Source organism: Mustela erminea, chromosome 4 (assembly GCF_009829155.1).
Source record: "Mustela erminea isolate mMusErm1 chromosome 4, mMusErm1.Pri, whole genome shotgun sequence".
NCBI classification, from domain to species: Eukaryota; Metazoa; Chordata; class Mammalia; order Carnivora; family Mustelidae; genus Mustela; species Mustela erminea.
The window spans coordinates 51516158-51533897 of record NC_045617.1 but is presented as its reverse complement, the minus strand read 5'-3'; the positions used below and the strand labels follow the sequence as shown (position 1 = coordinate 51533897).

General features: G+C 37.2%; 2 pseudogenes; both read left to right on the top strand.

The window, feature by feature from the left end:
- The first annotated feature begins 262 nt into the window (after positions 1-262).
- Positions 263-1004, top strand: LOC116587750 (annotated as a pseudogene).
- A 7984-nt stretch (positions 1005-8988) lies between these two features.
- On the top strand, positions 8989-12672 carry LOC116589329 (annotated as a pseudogene).
- Positions 12673-17740: the final 5068 nt, after the last annotated feature.

Sequence of the window (17740 nt, the reverse complement as noted above, 5' to 3'; positions counted from 1 at the left end):
TGGACTAAATGTTACAATCAAAAGACATAGAGTATCAGAATGGATTAAAAAAATAAGACCCATCAATGTACTGCCTACAAGAGAATTATTTTAGACCTAAAGACATCTTCAGATTGGAAGTGAGGGATATCCTTGGGCACCATAGGTGACACAGGCACCAAGATGTCCAACTAAGTGGTCTGCTGGGAAGCTAGGAGCTTCCTAGGAGCTCACATGCTAGGAGCTTCACAGCTTCGGGATCACAGCTAGAAGGTTGGCTCTCACAAGTACAGACTATAAAAGACCTGCTAAAGCCATTATTGCACCCCACTCGGGATATCCATACTGTGGGTCTTGTGCTGCTCATGCTTACAAACAAGTGGGTCCATCTGTTACCCAGAGAATATTCATCCTTGGGCCTTCAGACACCTCTGTATGTCCTTTGTATTGACCAAAAGATTTATGAAGAATTATGGAAGACAGGAGTGTTTGAACACATGTCTCTGCAGAGAAATAAAGATAAGCACAGTATTGAAATGCTTTTGCCTTATACAGCTAAAGCCATGGAAAGCCATAAGGATGAGTTACATTATTCTTGTACTGGATGGAGCTCTGACTAAGTCAAAAGAACAGGAATTCAAAAAAACTCTTCAGTAAATATCTAGGGGATCCTAGTAATCTCTTTGTGGTTTCTTCCGATTTTGGCCATTGGGGTCTAAGTTTCTATTACAGTGACTATGATGAACCCAGGGGAGATTTATAGATCCATTGAACATCTAGAGAAAATGGATGTGAGTATGACAGAACAACCAGATCCTGTATCTTTTAGCAATTACTTGAAGAAATACCATAATCCTGTATGTGGAAGACGTCCCATTGTGGTGTTGTTAAATGCTATCACAGAGCTCCAGAAGAACAGAATCAATATGAGCCTTTCCTTTTTGAATTATGGCCAGTTAGGCCAGTGTAGGAACTGGCAAGACAGTACAGTGAGTTATTCAGGGGGAGCACTCATGGTCCACTGAAGCTCTGAATCCTCATGGATGGAAAAAGGACAGCCTCTTCAACAAATGATGTTGAGAAAACTCAGGGTGCCTGGGTGGCTCACTTGGTTAAGCGACTGCCTTCAGCTCAGGTCATCATCCTAGGGTCCTGGGATTGAGCCCTGCATCAGGCTCGCTACTCAGTGGAAAGCCTGATTCTCCCTCTTCTTCTGCCTGCCACTCTGCCTACGTGTGCTCTCTCTCTCTGTCAAATAAATAACTAAAATCTTAAAAAGAAAAAAAAAAGAACCCTAATGATGTTGGGAAAAAAAGACAGCAACATGCAGAAAAATGAAACTGGATCACTTTCTTACACCATACACAAAAATTAATTCAAAATTGATGAAAGACCTAAATACAACATAGGAAGCCATCAAAATCCTAGAGGAGAACACAGGTGGCAACCATTTTGTCATCAGCTATAGCAATATTTGTTTTGTATTTTAAATATATTTTAGATATGTTTCCTGAGGTAGGGGAAACAAAATAAAAACTGAACTATTAGGATAGAAAGCTTCTGCACAGCAAAGCAAACAGTTGACAAAACCAAAAGACAACTAGCAGAATGCGAGACGGTATTTGCAAATGACATATCTGATAAAGGGTTAGTATCCAAAATCTATAAAAAGCTTATCAAACACAATACCCAAAGAACAAATAATCCAGATAAGAAATGGGCAGAGACATGAATAAACATTTTTCCAAAAACATCCAGATGACTAACAGACACATGAAAAGTTGCTCAACATTAATCATTATCAGGAAATACAAATGAAAATCACAATGAGATACCACCTCACACCTGTAAGAATGGCTAAAATTAACAACTCAGGAAATGACAGATGGTGGCGAGAATGCAGAGAAAGGGGGACCCTTTAGCCTTATTGGTGTGAATGCAAACTGGTGCAGTCACTTTGGAAAACTGTAAGGAGTCTCCCAAAAAGTTAAAATAGAATAGTATCCCAAAAGTTAAAAAATAGAACTACTCTCTAATCCAGCAATTGCACTACTAGGTACCAAAGGATAAAAAAATATAGACTTGAAAGGGTTTGTGCACCCCAGTGTAAGTCATTTCACTTCCATTAACTGTTTTGGCTTTAAAAATAGACTGGTTAGTTTCTCACTTCCTGGACTGATACATTATATACCTGAAACATTCTAGTTCCTTTCTGTGGCCATTATTATTATTATTATTATTATTATTAATTTTCATTTAAATTATAAAACATTTCAAACTCACCTGAAGTTTTGATATCCTTTTGATCTGTTGGAAAGGCTACCTTCAGAAACCTTCATCATGAATCCTACCAAACTCTGGTCTCAAATCCATCTACTCAAACCTTACATTCTAGGTTAACTAGGCATTAAGCAGTATTATTTCTGTATCACTTTATCACTGATTTTTATCATTCTATGCGAGCTTCTTCAGATTTCTGTTTTGATTCCCTGATTCTTTGCACATGACTTCTTTGAATGCAATGTCCTTCTAACCACTGTATACCCAGAAAATCAGTCAGTCCTTAAATTTCTACAAAGAAGGTGCTTCCTCTGTAGATACATTCCTGAACTTCCAGCCTATGTGCACCACTGGATTTGCCCTGCAATTTTCACATCGTTTATCTACCTGTATCTCCCAAACCAGACAAGAATTCGTCTAAGGGAAAGGACTGAGATCCACTCAGCATATATTCAACAGGATCTGATGAATACAAAGAGTCCAATATATGTTTTATAATTAGTAAATGAAAAAGATCAATTTAAAAACTCATTAATTCAGAATAATGGAATTTTTGCCAAGTCTGATTTTTTAAAAAGTCTGAATTCTAGGATACTTTATAAAACACTCACTATATTAAGTAAACAGTTCTATTAGCTTCAAATATAGTAAATATTTTAAGATAAAACTAAAGGCTAGCTAACTAGCAATATGTGTGCAAATTAATTTCTAACAAGTCACAATTCATATACATTACAATACCAGGTCATTAATGCAACAGTTTTTTTCTATGAAAAAAAAAAAAAAAAGGTTGCTGATGTGTAGCTCCTTAATGGGAGATACACAGATATAGAATCCTTGATTTCCTGAGACTAGGGCTTTATTTTTTTTTTTAAAGATTTTATTTATTTATTTGACAGAGAGCAATCACAAGTAGGCAGAGAGGCAGGCAGAGAGAGAGATAGAGGGAAGCAGGCTCCCTGCTGAGCAGAGAGCCCGATGCGGGACTCGATCCCAGGACCCTGAGATCATGACCTGAGCCGAAGGCAGCAGCTTAACCCACTGAGCCACTCAGGCACCTGAGACTAGGGCTTTAAAAGCTATTCATGTTACTTGAATTCCACATCCTTAATGGTTGATAAGCAACTATTTAAACTTTTTTTCAAGAGGTATTATAGATTTTTTTCAAAAAAGAACTATTATCCACAAAAGAAAATGTCCATGTAAAAGGAATTTTATTACATTCATCTTCCATGATTCCATATAGTCTAGTTCTGTGTTCTCTATGTTCTGTATGATGAAGGCATTTATAAATTGAGGGAAAAGCAAAAAGTTAGATGTAAGCACATTTGACCCCATAAAGGATTTAAATATTTTTAGTGTCAGCTGTAAATCTGTTTGAGGTGCCCAGCTCTTTAGCGAATCAGTTTTAGTAAGGGGTTAGAGAAAAAGAAAAAAGATGAAGGCAAAACACGAAATAATCTATTGCCATCATTAATTTAAGGTTGGCAAGTCACTGACAAAGTTGCCTAAGTATTTGAGGAGTCTTATGTGACAAATAAAATGATGAAGCTCTGGGGCACCTGGGTGGCTCAGTGGGTTAAGCCGCTGCCTTCAGCTCAGGTCATGGTCTCAGGGTCCTGGGATCGAGTCCCACATCGGGCTCTCTGCTCAGCAGGGAGCCTGCTTCCCTCTCTCTCTCTCTGCCTGCCTCTTCGTCTACTTGTGACCTCTGTCTGTCAAATAAATAAATAAAATCTTTTGAAAAAAAATCGTTATAAAAAAAATGATGAAGCTCTGAAAGATAGCGTCATCCCCTATGAATTTAATTTGTTTTTGTGCGGAGCGCCTGAATATTGCTTTTCAGGGTACTGGAAAAGAATAAACATACTTAAAGCTGCATGGAAGGGATCATTCACTAACCTAGGTAAATAGTTTACCTCACAGAATAGACTTTTCATCTTTTCACTAACCAATTTATTACTAGATCTTCCGTTTTGCATGGTGTTTAGCAATTGGTTATCAGCACATGAAAAAAAAAGATGGTATTATTCTATCCAGTTATTTATAATATATGCTCAAAATAACCCAACAAAATATCCCTGAGCAAATTTCAAAGAGAAAAATACAAAATCACCTATAAGCAGGATAAAAAGCTTAGAACTCTCTTCCTGAGGAAAGGTGGACACTTAAGCAATATATTATAGAATTTATACATCAGCTACCACCTAATCTGTTTTTTTCTAGTACTTAGTCTGGTTTGGACATTTAGTATATTTTTGTATTTTTTTTTCTTTTTTTCATATTTACTGGGTCCTTATTACATGTATATTTTAACCTGTAATTACAGGTTTATATTATATATCTGCCTATAAGCTCTTATAATAGGTATTTTTAATAAGCCAAATTAATAAATAAAATGTGATTCTTACTTTTTTTGTGATTCTTACTTTTGCTAACCTTTCTGATCTTGTCTTCTGCAATCACAACTTTTGTTATTACTAATATTAATAATAATAACTACTTTCTCCCTCACTCCAAAAGAACAATAGTAATGTGAACATTATATCATATTTTCAAAAATCCAGAAACATAGTTGAAATAAGTGAGCAATTCAAATGTATTCTAGATCAATAGTTCCTCAAGGTCTAAAAGCTCTTTGGAAATAAGACTGAGTTACATGTTAATTTAGAAACAATTATTGTCAGTTTTTCTTTATCTTATAGAATTCCTGAATATAAACCCAAATCCTCTTTGTTTGCTGTTATGAAGATATAGATCTTATCTTCACACACAAGGAATATGGCAATAATACACACTATATTTGTAACTCATTGCACATTATTAATCTCTGCTCAAATCTCACCCTTTTTCATGTAATCTTTCCACTTTAAAATCTTATTATTCATTTATACAAATCTACCAATTCACTTATATGACTATAGTAATAGCTTAATCTCTAAATGCTTATATACATATGCCTGCATCCCTGTAGATTTCATTAGGACTTGGGGCTGGGGCACGAAGAGTTTTTCACACCTCTGATAATTACATCTTCCTTAACAGTTCCTAAGAATTTATTTTATGATTTCTTCATGTAGAGCCATAGATTTTTTTTCTAAGTTATTAGAGCACTTTTATGCCTTTAATTTTTTTTTTATTCTTCCTCTACCTCAACTAGAAGGCAGAGACAGTAGCTAACATTTCCTTAACAGTTAAGTAAATCCTTACCTGGGAGCTGATTAATCAGCTGTGTATGTGGAGATTTTTATGTGACTCAATGAGAGACTATACATAAACAGAGCAGCCTTAGCAGCCTCACTTCTGTTTCATCCAGAAAAGTGCCATTTGGGGTGCCTGGGTGGGTCAGTGGGTTAAAGCCTCTGCCTTTGGCGCAGGTCATGATCTCAGGGTCCTGGGATTGAGCCTGCATCGGGCTCTCTGCTCAGTGGGGAGCCAGCTTCCTCCTCTCTCTCTGCCTGCCTCTCTGCCTACTTGTGATCTCTGTCTGTCAAATAAATAAATAAAACCTTAAAAAAAGAGAGAGAGAGAGAGTAAAGAAAACTGCCATTTGAGTAGAAGGGAGTGGTAAACAATGGAAGGACTGAAAATAGTTGGTAACAAACTTTGGTCACCCTTGGTGAAGGGGCCCTCAGTTAAATACTCAACTGCCTTTAGCCAGACAACAGCTGAAGGGGAGAGGAGTTGTGACAACTGAATCCCTCAGATATCAGTCATTATTTTTTTTTTAAGATTTTATTTATTTATTTGACAGAGAGAGATCACAAGTAGGCAGAGAGGCAGGCAGAGAGAAAGGGGGAAGCAGGCTCCCCGGCGAGTAGAGAGCCTGATGTGGGGCTCGATCCCAGGACCCTGAGACCATGACCCGAGCCAAAGGTAGAGGCTTAACCCACTGAGCCACCCAGACACCACAGTCATTATTATTTTTGCAGCTACCCTCAAAACCACAAATGTATAGAATAATTCATATTTATCAAATACATATTCCAAACCATATTTAAAAAATCAGGGGGTGCTTGGGTGTCTCAGTCAATTAAGTGTCTTCCTTGGGCTCCGGTCCTGATTCCAGGATGCAGGGATCAAGCCACATTAGGCTCCTTGCTCAGTGGGGAGGCTGCTTCTCCCTCTCCCCTACTCCTCTCTCTCTCTCAAATAGATGAATAAAATCTAAAAAAAAAAAAAAAAAAGAAAAGAAATAAAATAAAACAAAAAAATCAGTTTTTCTCTCTTCCCTCAATTCAAATGCTTTCGCAATGTAAACCTCTACGTGCATAAAAATAATCATAGTAAAGTTCCACAGCACAGTAAACTGCATTTAGTAGTACATTTTCTGTTAATTTCCATTTTAAAAAATGGATCATTTTTATCAACCCTATCATCGACAGTGTTTGTATAAGGGAATACAAAGTTGAATAGGACTGATTTATGGCTCAGACGTGAGGAGGTCTCGGCGGTCAGCCAAATGCACAACGGATGGCAGCTTTGAGGCCTCACATGGCAAAAGAGATTTGTTTCAGGTCAGTACTTAAAGTGGCCACACACAGATACACACTGGCAACCAAACATTTACCCTCTAGGCAAGATGAATCTGAGGCATTTCCTCAAATATGTAAAGTGCTTATGGTCATAATAGAAATTGGCTCAGGACTGAAAATAGAACTTAACTGATAGCTTCTAAGTTTGTCAACATTCAGACTTCCTTGCTCATCTCACAGGGGGAATTCTGGTAGCCAGGCAGACCTACACACTTAGCCAGAGTTTCATACATTTCTCTGCAGAGAAATTCTATAGGAATAGAGAAAACATCTCCACATCTCTGGTTGTATCTACCTAAATGGAAATCTTGTTTGTCACAAGGCTTCACTCAGGTGCCTGATTCCCTTCCTAATGTCTCACATTTAAACATAAGGAAGACTAAAAATAACCACTATTTGATGAGAGCTTTTAACTCAAAAAGAGCCTAAAATAATAAAAGAACAAATGAACTAATGGAGGGAAGGTGGGTGAGAAAGAAAATCCATCCACAAAACAAGAACAAGTTGCTGTGTGTATTAGTTTTCTGTTGCTGTGGGGTAAATTACCACGAACCTGTGGCTTAAAACAACACAAATTTATTACCTTACAGTAGCTCTGCTCAAGGTCTTGCAAGGGTGTGGTCAGGAGTTGGCCAGGTCTGGGGTCTTATTTGAAGTTCAGACTCCTCTTGCAAGCCAACTGGCTGGTGGAGAATTCACTTCCTTGTGATTATAGAACAGAGTGAGATCCCTGATTTTTTTGCTAGCCATAGATCAGCAAAAGAGAGAAGCTAGCTCTTTCTCATTTCCTAAAGAGCACCCAACAGTTCCTTCTCAGATGGTCCCCATAATCCTTTTTTTTTTTAAGATTTTGTTTATTTATTTGACAGAGAGAGATCACAAGTAGGCAGAGCAGCTGGTGGGGGTGGGGCGGTTGGTGGGAGGGTGCGGGCTCCCTGCTGAGCAGGGAGCCCTATTCAGGGCACTATCCCAGAACCCGGAGATCTTGACCTGAGCCGAAGGCAGAGGCTTAATCCACTGAGCCACCCAGGCACCCCCCCCATAACCCATTTTTAACCTGAATGCTACTAAACCAGCAGGAATACAGATCTCTGACTTTTATCACTGACCAATGGGCTCCCTTTTACGGACTCAAACTGATTACCTCAAGCCTACCTACTACAATCTTCCTTTTAATTAAGTCAAAGTCTACTGATCAGTAACTTAATTACTTGTGCAAAATGCTTTCTTTCATGTAAAGTAATATGGTCAAGAGAACAATATACCATCATACTCTTAGTTTCCTCTGAAATGCCCAAATTCCCACACCCAAGAGGAGTTAATCATTTAAGGTGTATACATGAGAAGCCCAGAATTTTGGAGAACATCTTAGAAATCTGCCCACAACACTTTGGAAATGAAAAATATCAGAAAACAAGAAATAGCTCTTTATTTCATAAAATGTAATTGCTGAAAAAATTAAAGTAGAAAATTTGAAAGACAATATCAAGGAAATAGAATGTGCAGAGAGAGAAGAGGAGAGAGAGAGAGAAAGAGAAAGAACAAAGAAAACTATGGGCAAAAATTAAGAAATTTAAAGATACTATATAGAAAATTTAATATTCAACCAATTATTGTTTTATAAAGAATAAAGAAAATTCCAAGGAAAAGAGTGTTAAAGAAAAAATCAAGAAAATTTCCCTGAAATAAAGAACATACATTTATAATTGAAAAAAATCTTCCCCTAACCAGCAAAAAAGAATAAAAACAGATCCATAACCAGAGTATACATTATAAAATTTTAGTATAAGAAATAGAAAATCTAAAGTCTCCAGAAATTTAAAGGAAATAAGTCATAAACAAAGGAGCAAAACTGATATTTCTTACAGGCAGCACTAAATAGTAAATGACAGTGGAACAAGTACTCTAAAACTCTGAGGGAAAAATGCTTTCAAATTAAAACTCCACCAAGCCAAACCCTCATCACGTGGGAGGGCACAAGAACATCAGGCATTTTTGTATGTGCCAAATTTCCACACATTTACTTCCCATGAAGCTTTCTTGAGAAGTCCTGAGAAACATTTGTCAGCAAATTCATGAGTAAATCAATAAAGAGAAAGATAGGATTCAGAAAATATAGGATGAAATCAGGAAGACAATGAGGAGAGACCTCAATGTGAGGTAACTGCTGGAACTCCTGGAAACAATCTAGATTATGGGGAATGAGTGGAGAGCTACAAAAAGAAAGGTATAAATTCAAAATATTGAGACAGCAAACTGGGCATGTGAGAAGTAGGACAATTATTGTACAATACAAACACCTCACAAGTGAGGGTTTGCCACATTGTGCATTATTTTGACTCTATTGGAACTGTATTTGCATAAACATGGATGAGCAATGATCCTTGACTTGATTTCAGTTTGATAGGATAAAGCTGAGAGAAATGGAGGAGTGTTGGGGAGCTTTAAAAAGCTAAACCTTCATTTTTATTATAGAAAGTCAAATGGTAGAATCTAAAAGTCGGGTGCCTGGGTGGCTCAGTGGGTTAAGCCGCTGCCTTCAGCTCAGGTCATGATCTCAGGGTCCCGGGATCGAGTCCCGCATCGGGCTCTCTGCTCGGCAGGGAGCCTGCTTCCTCCTCTCTCTCTCTGCCTGCCTCTCTGCCTACTTGTGATCTCTCTCTGTCAAGTAAATAAATAAAATCTTTAAAAAAAAAAATCTAAAAGTCATCAACCCAAAAATATTCTTAGAAACATGTAATTCTTAGAAACTCCCTTAGGGCACCTGGGTGGTTGAGTTGGTTAAGCATCTGCCTTAGGCTCAGGCTCAGGTCTTGATCCCAGGACAACCACCAGTCTCCCTGCTCAACGGGGAGTCTGTTTCTCCCTCTGCCCATCCCCCTTGCTCATGCTCTCAAGCACCCTGTCTCTCAAATAAGTAAATAAAATCTTAAAAAAAAAAGAAAAAAAGAAACATATATTTGGAAATCAAAAGAAATAGCTGAATTAGAACTTTGCTTCTAGGAAAGGGAATAGGATGGGAACTGCTCATTATTAGCTTTCTGTTACCATTTGATTTTTTTCTAATAATGTTCTGTTGTACTTTTAACTTTTTAACCATATAAAAGCATCTTCTGCAGCTGTTTGTTGGGTCATAATTGAATTTCAGATATTCTTCTAGAAAAAAACACTATTGCAATATTTTGTTAAATAAACACAGAAAGCAAAGCTTTTATTTTTATTTATTTTTTTAAGATTTTATTTATTTGTCAGAGAGAGAGAGGAAGAGAGAGCAAGCACAGGCAGACAGAATGGCAGGCAGAGGCAGAGAGAGAAGCAGGCTCCCTGCCAAGCAAGGAGCCCGATATGGGACTCGATCCCAGGACGCTGGGACCATGACCTGAGCTGAAGGCAGCTGCTCAACCAACTGAGCCACCCAGGCATCCCAAAGCTAAGCTTTTAATGTAGAATTTTACCCTCATATAGCATATACTTTTCCCCACAACTAACAAATTGAAACATCTTGATTTCTGGCCTTTTCCAGTGATAATATTGTCTGCATGTGTTTTTATTAACTATATTAAATAAAGCCTACATCTGTAGTACTTTTGTGGGATTAAAGCATTTTCACTTTTATTATGTTAATTATCCTTCCAATTACTCTGTGATAAAGGCAGAGTAAATACTCATTAAATATTAATAATTATTAACATTAAATATTCATTCTATTTTTTAGATTACAAACCTGCATTTCATAGAGTTAAATATATACTCAGAATCTTGGTTTTTTTTTTTTCTTAGAAACAATATTCTAACATTAGTATAGTATATTGCTCATCACACCACAGCTTTTCCTTGTTAGACTACAATACTTTTTTTTTTACTTTTTAATTTCCAGACCTGATGTCATTTTGATAATTATGCCATTTTGTTTATCTAACTGACATTTTTTATTTTAAATATACCACTATGTACATCCACCCAGTGTCATTGTGAAAGGCAATTGCCTTGATTTTTATATAATTGTAGGTAGGAAATATTAAATATATATATATATTTATATACTTATAGTACATTTACAATTTTGTTTCTACTTTGTCCAAAAAAAGTGCATGAGTCTATATTTGCTCTACAGAGTTCCTCAGTATATTAGAATATATACCATGCCTCTTAAAAGAAATGCATACACCAAAAGATCCACATTTGAAAAATCAAGAAAATAGGAGGCAAGCATTAGCTTATTGGAGATTCCTTCAGCCCTCCATGCTCCATTTCAGAAAACTTCCACACTTCTCATTCTGTTCTTAGGCTATTATAAGAGAGTGGTACTGAGAACTATTGGTTCTGTCCTTGGAGAGCTATTAAATATGAGATTTCCCTTGGAGTCATTTGAAAAATGAACTCAGACAGGAGTTAAGAAAGGGGAGAGATGAAAGTAGACTCCAGTCGTGGAGAGAAAAGGTGATGACTCCCGCAGAAAGGAAAAGTAGTTCACTTCTTCTCAAGCAAAATCAGTGAGGGTTTGTGATGGTCATAAACGCATCCTAGCATCACACAGGCAGCTGAACAGCAAGTATATAGTGGTTACAAGATGGATCCCAGAAGAACAATTCCATTTATCGCATGAGAACTTTAGGGAGCCAAAACATCACAAAAATCTGAACAGGAAGATCCCCCACATCTTTAGGCGTGTAACTACTTTTCAGATACAAAATACATATATATCCAAAATTTGGCACCACAGAGAAAGTGGGCTTGCCAATTTCATAAAGAACAGATGAATTGATGTTGTTTTACTTTACTTAAATGTATTTAATATGACTCTGCAATAGTTCCTGTCCAATGTCTCAGCTACTTCCAGTAGTGCTAAGAAAAATGAACTATGCCAATACAGCCATATTCTATAAAGCTAGTTACTTAGAAAATTGTTGCAGACAACAATAACAAACTGCAATGCTACAAATTCTATTTAGAAAGTTTTGTCCATCTTCCTGTATAACAAACACTTATTGAGTCTTGCCAAATTGCCAACAGAAGTGCCAAATAAGGACTGGGTTTTGGTGTTTCACACAGTGCTGTGGCCAGAGACCAAGAGCTGACACAGAGACACTTGAAGTACCCTTAGCAGAAGAGAAATGGAGGAGCCATAGAACATTAAGGATTAATTCAGGAAGACCCAAGACCGTGAAGGACTTGCCTGCTGTCTACACTGTTTTCCAGTCAGAGGTTGTTATTATGACAGACTATGAAACTTTTATCAAAATCCCAGGCTGTTGGAAGCGAGGTCTGGTCCTTCGAACTCACATGTCATCCTGTTGCATGAATGAGCCCTCTGAGATAGCAGAAGTCAGAGAAAAAAATGTCAGGGGGAAGCTTATTGGCTGACAGGTGAAAAATGATAGGATAAATGTATACTGCTCCATGAAAGTTGTCAATCAAAGCACTGAGAAAGGCCTTGACACCAACAACGTTATCACTGAGTAAGAAGAGAGGCAGAGGCAGTCCTTCCATGATTACACTGGGCAGATCACCCTCAAGGCTGTCCTGCACACCACCTGCAAGCAATGTGGCTGTAAAAACTACGTTGCAAAGGATCGTTTTATGCAACCATGAGGAACTAAATATTCTCTGATGCCTGATGAGGAAGAGGAGAAGGAAGAGGAAAAATCAGCAGAATCTGAGAAGACTGACCCGATGAGGGATTCTTCTAGAAAAAAAAAAGAAGCTCCTCAGCTTCCTTCACACAGTGAGACCTGCCCTCAGTTTTGAAAGTAATGGAGACTGGTTGCTGCTGCTGCTGCTGGAAAAGAAGAAGAAGTGAAGAAAGAGAAGAAGAGGAAGGAAAAGCAGCAGCAGCAGAAACAATGACAGCACAAGGATTGAGAGTGACAGTGAATAGGGGTGGTTGAGAGAAGAAGGAACCAGGAGCTTGTGCCTTGAAGCCCTAGCTCCTGGAAAGACTCAATGGTGAGAATATGGTCTCCCACACCATTGAATTCTCTCCCATGGGAGATGGCTTCTCCCCCGGGGCCACAGGTTTGGCCACAGGTAGGTTTGGGAGTTAGATGACAAAAGCATCTGTCTGAATGAGTTGTCATTAACTTATCACTCTTTGCAACTGACCCTTGCAGCTCATCCATTCATTGACTCATCTTCATTTAGCAGAAGGTCCTATTACCCTCTCCAGTTGCCACTGACAGAGCCAGATTCCTTTACAGGAATCCAGGCTAGAGCCACAGGTACTGCCCTGCAGGCAAGCCTGGCTGTAGTTGGAGAACAGTGATGGGTCCCTCCCTATTGTTGAGTGATCTCTACAGTATCCAACACTGGGGCAGAGGGAGACCTATGATATGAGGGAGAACATGGTGAGAAGTGGTGCTTACTTTTTCCATTCCCCCAACATGACTCTACTGTGCTAGAACAGACAGTCAGAAAAACCATTATTTGCAATGACTGAGCTTGTATGTGACGTCCTACCAGACCATTGAACCAGATAGCTCAAGCCAAGATGATTGCTTTACTTTGTACTTACTACTGTGTAAGCCAATTGGTTCCACTTCAGGTCTCTGCTTAAATTCCTGGCATTGCAGGGGCCAAGAATGTCAAATAAAAGGCATAATGCCTGCCCTCAAGAAGTTGTTTAATGAAGAAAGGATCATAAATTTAAAAACAATGCAGTGAGATAAAGCATGAAAGAAGGTGGCATTTGGTGTGAAGGCAGCTGAACAGGGTCTTCATACCAAATACCAAATACTGTTTTAGGGTAGGACTATGCAAGTTATCCAGCCTTGAGCTGGATTTTAAAGGTGAAGTAAAAGATAGGTTGATTCCAAATTAGATGGAAAAAAGCAGGATGAATAATTTGCTAAGATTATGTTTAGTGTACGTAACAAAAAAATCAATGAACATAGCTTAAACCTATAGGATTTTTTCCCCATAATAAACCCTCCTTCAGTGGGAACTTTTGGGAACTTCATCAAGGAGTTGATGAAGAATTCAAGTTCTCTTTGGCTTCTTTCTTTGCCAATATTAGTGGGTTTGTCTTTGTTCTCTTGGGCACAAGATAGCTATTGTACCTCCAGGCATCATGTATACATATTAGCCAGAAAAAGAGGGAAGAAAGGTGAAGGTGTCCCCTTTATTAGAAGAACAATAGCTTTTCTAGAAGTCTTAGCCAATAGGATTCAGCTGTTTTATTATGGGCGGAAACTTGATCACATGAGCATTCCTAAAGGCACAGGAGTCTAGAGAGAGAAGCATTTTTAACTTGGCACATTGCCTTCCCCAAACAAAAATGAGGTTATGCTAGTAAGAAGGAGAAAACAGATGTTGGATAGGAAACTACTACCAGCATTTCTACTTTTGAGATGATAAAATAGCTGTATTTTTCCCTATTCTACCTACTAAGTAAAACTAAAAACTTTGAACATTATCTAAAATATGTGGTTTTTTCTTTTTACCACAATGAAATCAAACTAGAAATCAGTAAAAGAAAGACAGAAAGAAAATATTAAGACACTTGAAAAATCTGGAAAACTAAATCAATATTATTCAATTTCCATTTTGCTTATAATTTATTTATCAAGGGGAATAGTCTCCACGCTAGAAAATTAGAAAAAAAAAATCAACATTAATGAACAAAATCCCAAGATACATGAGAAGATAATAAGAATATTTCTAGTAGGCCTTTAACTGTCTCAGATTATAACTGATAAATGGAGGGATGGATGGGTAATGCTTCACATTGTACTATTACCTTGTGCTTATATTTTTTTTTCTGTCCAATTGTTTATAAGCTCTCTGGAGGAACCACTTTAAGGAGAAATATTGTCTCTTTCTTCTTTATACTAAATGTCTTGAGCACAATGGTCACTCAAAAATTACAATTGACTTGAATAATTGATTAATTAATTAATTCATTGATTATTTGAATGAATTAGTTCCTAGCCATAGAGAATTCATTTATGAATGAATCAATTCAAGCTGATGAGCCAATCACCTCTAAAACACTGCCAAATTTTATAAGATACTTTTCTCTTAGTGAATAGCCTTTCTTAAGGGACACACATGTGAAATGAATGAAAAATAAAAATCAAGCAAAAGAAGCCAGTAAATGTGCCAAATACAGGCATTTACAATTAAACTTGCAGCTTTCTGATAGTAGGATCAGACACACACACACACACACACACACACACACACACACACACACACAAATATGTTCAATTAAACAAATTTTATTATTTAGAAAAAGGAAAAAGGATAATACTCTCCTCAGATTTTCTATGAATAAATCAAATGATAACTGCCAAATGAAAGTGCATATTCAGGATATGATAATGGAAGCATATGGTTCCATCATAGGAAGTGACAGTTAGTAGGCTCTGCAGGCCAGAGCACATGTTTAACATGGTGATCACTTTTGGCACATCATTTAAAGATACATATTAATAAATTCTCGGGTGTTTTAGGGGAATGTGAGCTAAATGGTAAAATGTCTTGAACTATATCATCCAGGCAATGTGTTGAGAGACTTAGGGAGAAGAAGAGAAATCCACGGGAAAGCATATGAATTATCTAAATACTTGAAGGACATTCATGTAAATGAGGAAGAAAATTCTGGAGGAGTTGAAGTCATAATGACATGGTTGAGAGACACACGGTTAGGTTTAGTATCAGTAAGAGTTCTGAATGACTGTAACATCTCAATATCAGGCATGCTTCCCATGAGACTTGACCATCCCATTACAGAAAAGTTAATGAAACCCCAGGTAAGCATTAACCGAGGACATTAAGACATTTCTAGAGGAATAAGAGATTGAGTCAGATGACTTCCGAGCGTCATTTTAACATTCAGATTCTATACCTCTAAGAGCCTGAGGTATAAATTACTTGTAGAGTTTCACCAATTCTACTGTATGATTTTACTCAATTCTATTTGCCACTGCTAACTTCTATTTGGCCTAACTAAAATCTGTAATTTTTTAAATAAATAAAATAAATTGGGTCACCCAAGATTCAAATCTGAGGCCTGGGTTTCATAAAAACAGTGTTTCAAATAACTCTATCAGTAAGACTTGCATTTAAATGGGACCACATTTATTATCCAAGACTTAATGGCATCTATGGCTCTAGTACATAATTCTGGCTTATTTTTGTTTAGGAGGGTATAATTCTCATTGACAGTATGTTTTAGGCAGAAAAATATTCAAAGATGTATGGCTGTATCTATAAAAGCAGTTTATGTTAAAAACATAAAAATGATAATAATATATAAATGTATTAAGGAAGAAGGTGTCTCTTCAAATAAATATTTAGAAGAATTTATATGATAAACTATAAGAGATAACTCCATTTCTATTCAGCTTATGATCCACAGTCAAAAGATAGTTGCCTTCATCTTAAAAATTAGGTGTTTGAGAAAAGTAATTATATTTGTAATTATGAATAATAATACAACCTGAAATACTGACAACAGCAACAACAGCAGCAAAAAATATGAGTCTGGAACATTCCAGACTCATTACCTGGCACCTTACAGGGCAACTATAAATACTATATAAACACTGATAAAATGAAAGGAAATCTCACACACAAGAATTATGTGCTGACGTAGCACAGACTTCCTGTTTTCACTCCATTAAATCTGATTTCCACATATGGCCTCTAAGAAAACAAAGTGAACTTTGAGGGAACATTGCAATTTATGCACAATGTGTAGATTTAGGAGTTATCTTTTTTCTTAACCTTTTTAAAGAGGGAAACACTCAAGAGAAAAATGACTGGAGCTGTCTGGGTGGCTCAGTCAGTTGGGCTTCCCACTCTGGATTTGGTTCTGGTCATGGTCTTGGGGTTGTGGGATCGGGTCCCAGGTCAACTTCACTGGGTGTGGAGCCTGAGGGAGGACTCTCTTCCCCTTTCCCTTGGCCTCCTTCTCTCCAAGTGTGCGGTCTCTCTCTGAAAGAAGGAAAGAAAGGAAGGAAGAGAGGAAAGGAAGAAAGAAAGAGAGGAGGGAAGGAAGGAAGGAAGGAAGGAAGGAAGAAAGGAAGATGACTGAAAAAGGTGGCATTTAACTTCAAGAAAATCATGATTCTTGACATTTTTATTACTGAAAGACTCTAAAACTTGGGTAAACATTGTCTGGTAAAGGAGTTATGTTCCTTTATGAAGCCCCAGATATAAATCCTCAAAGTTCTCTAAGATTTGTGAGGTATTTGGGGAAATATCTAAGTAAACCCATGTTTTCTCTTAACATCTTAAAGAACAAGAAAAAAACAATGCCTAATGAGTTCTTTTTGAGGCTTAAGCAAAAGATTTAAGAAATACATGAGAAAAGCAACATGTGTTCATGAAATTGTTTTAAAAGAGAGGATCTCCTGAGAAGAATGTGACTGCAGAATTTCTTCCATCCATTTTCTTGAAAAAATGGCTTCATGCACTGCTGATAAACTGATTAGGTATAGATGGAGAGAGTCAAAAGAAATTCCGTATTCCTTATTGCTTTTGATGAAACTCACGAAATTTATTCAACTTAGAGACGAAAATTATTGAACTTAGAGACAAGACACTTTAAAATTCAAGGCACTCTTTTTTTATGAGAAAAGCCTAGTTTAAAGGGGAAGAAATAAGGTATTATTATCTAGTACCAACTACCTTAGCAACTTTGGGAAACGATACTTAATATCCTGGCAACCAGGGCTATTCAGCTCCAAACCATCATAATGACTGCTACTACTGATTTGTCCCTGCTGTGTTGGATGCTTTACTCAGCTTCATTTTCTAGTCTGGTGAACCTGGTCATATTATTTAACTCCAGTCTTCCAATTTCTTACTGAAGCAAAGTTAATGATAGTTGCATAGTTGTGAAGATTTTAGCACTTAGCCTACAGAGTGCCTGATACATAATTACCATTTTATACATGTTTACTTCTTATTATTACCTCTTGAATCATAACCTAGAAGTACAT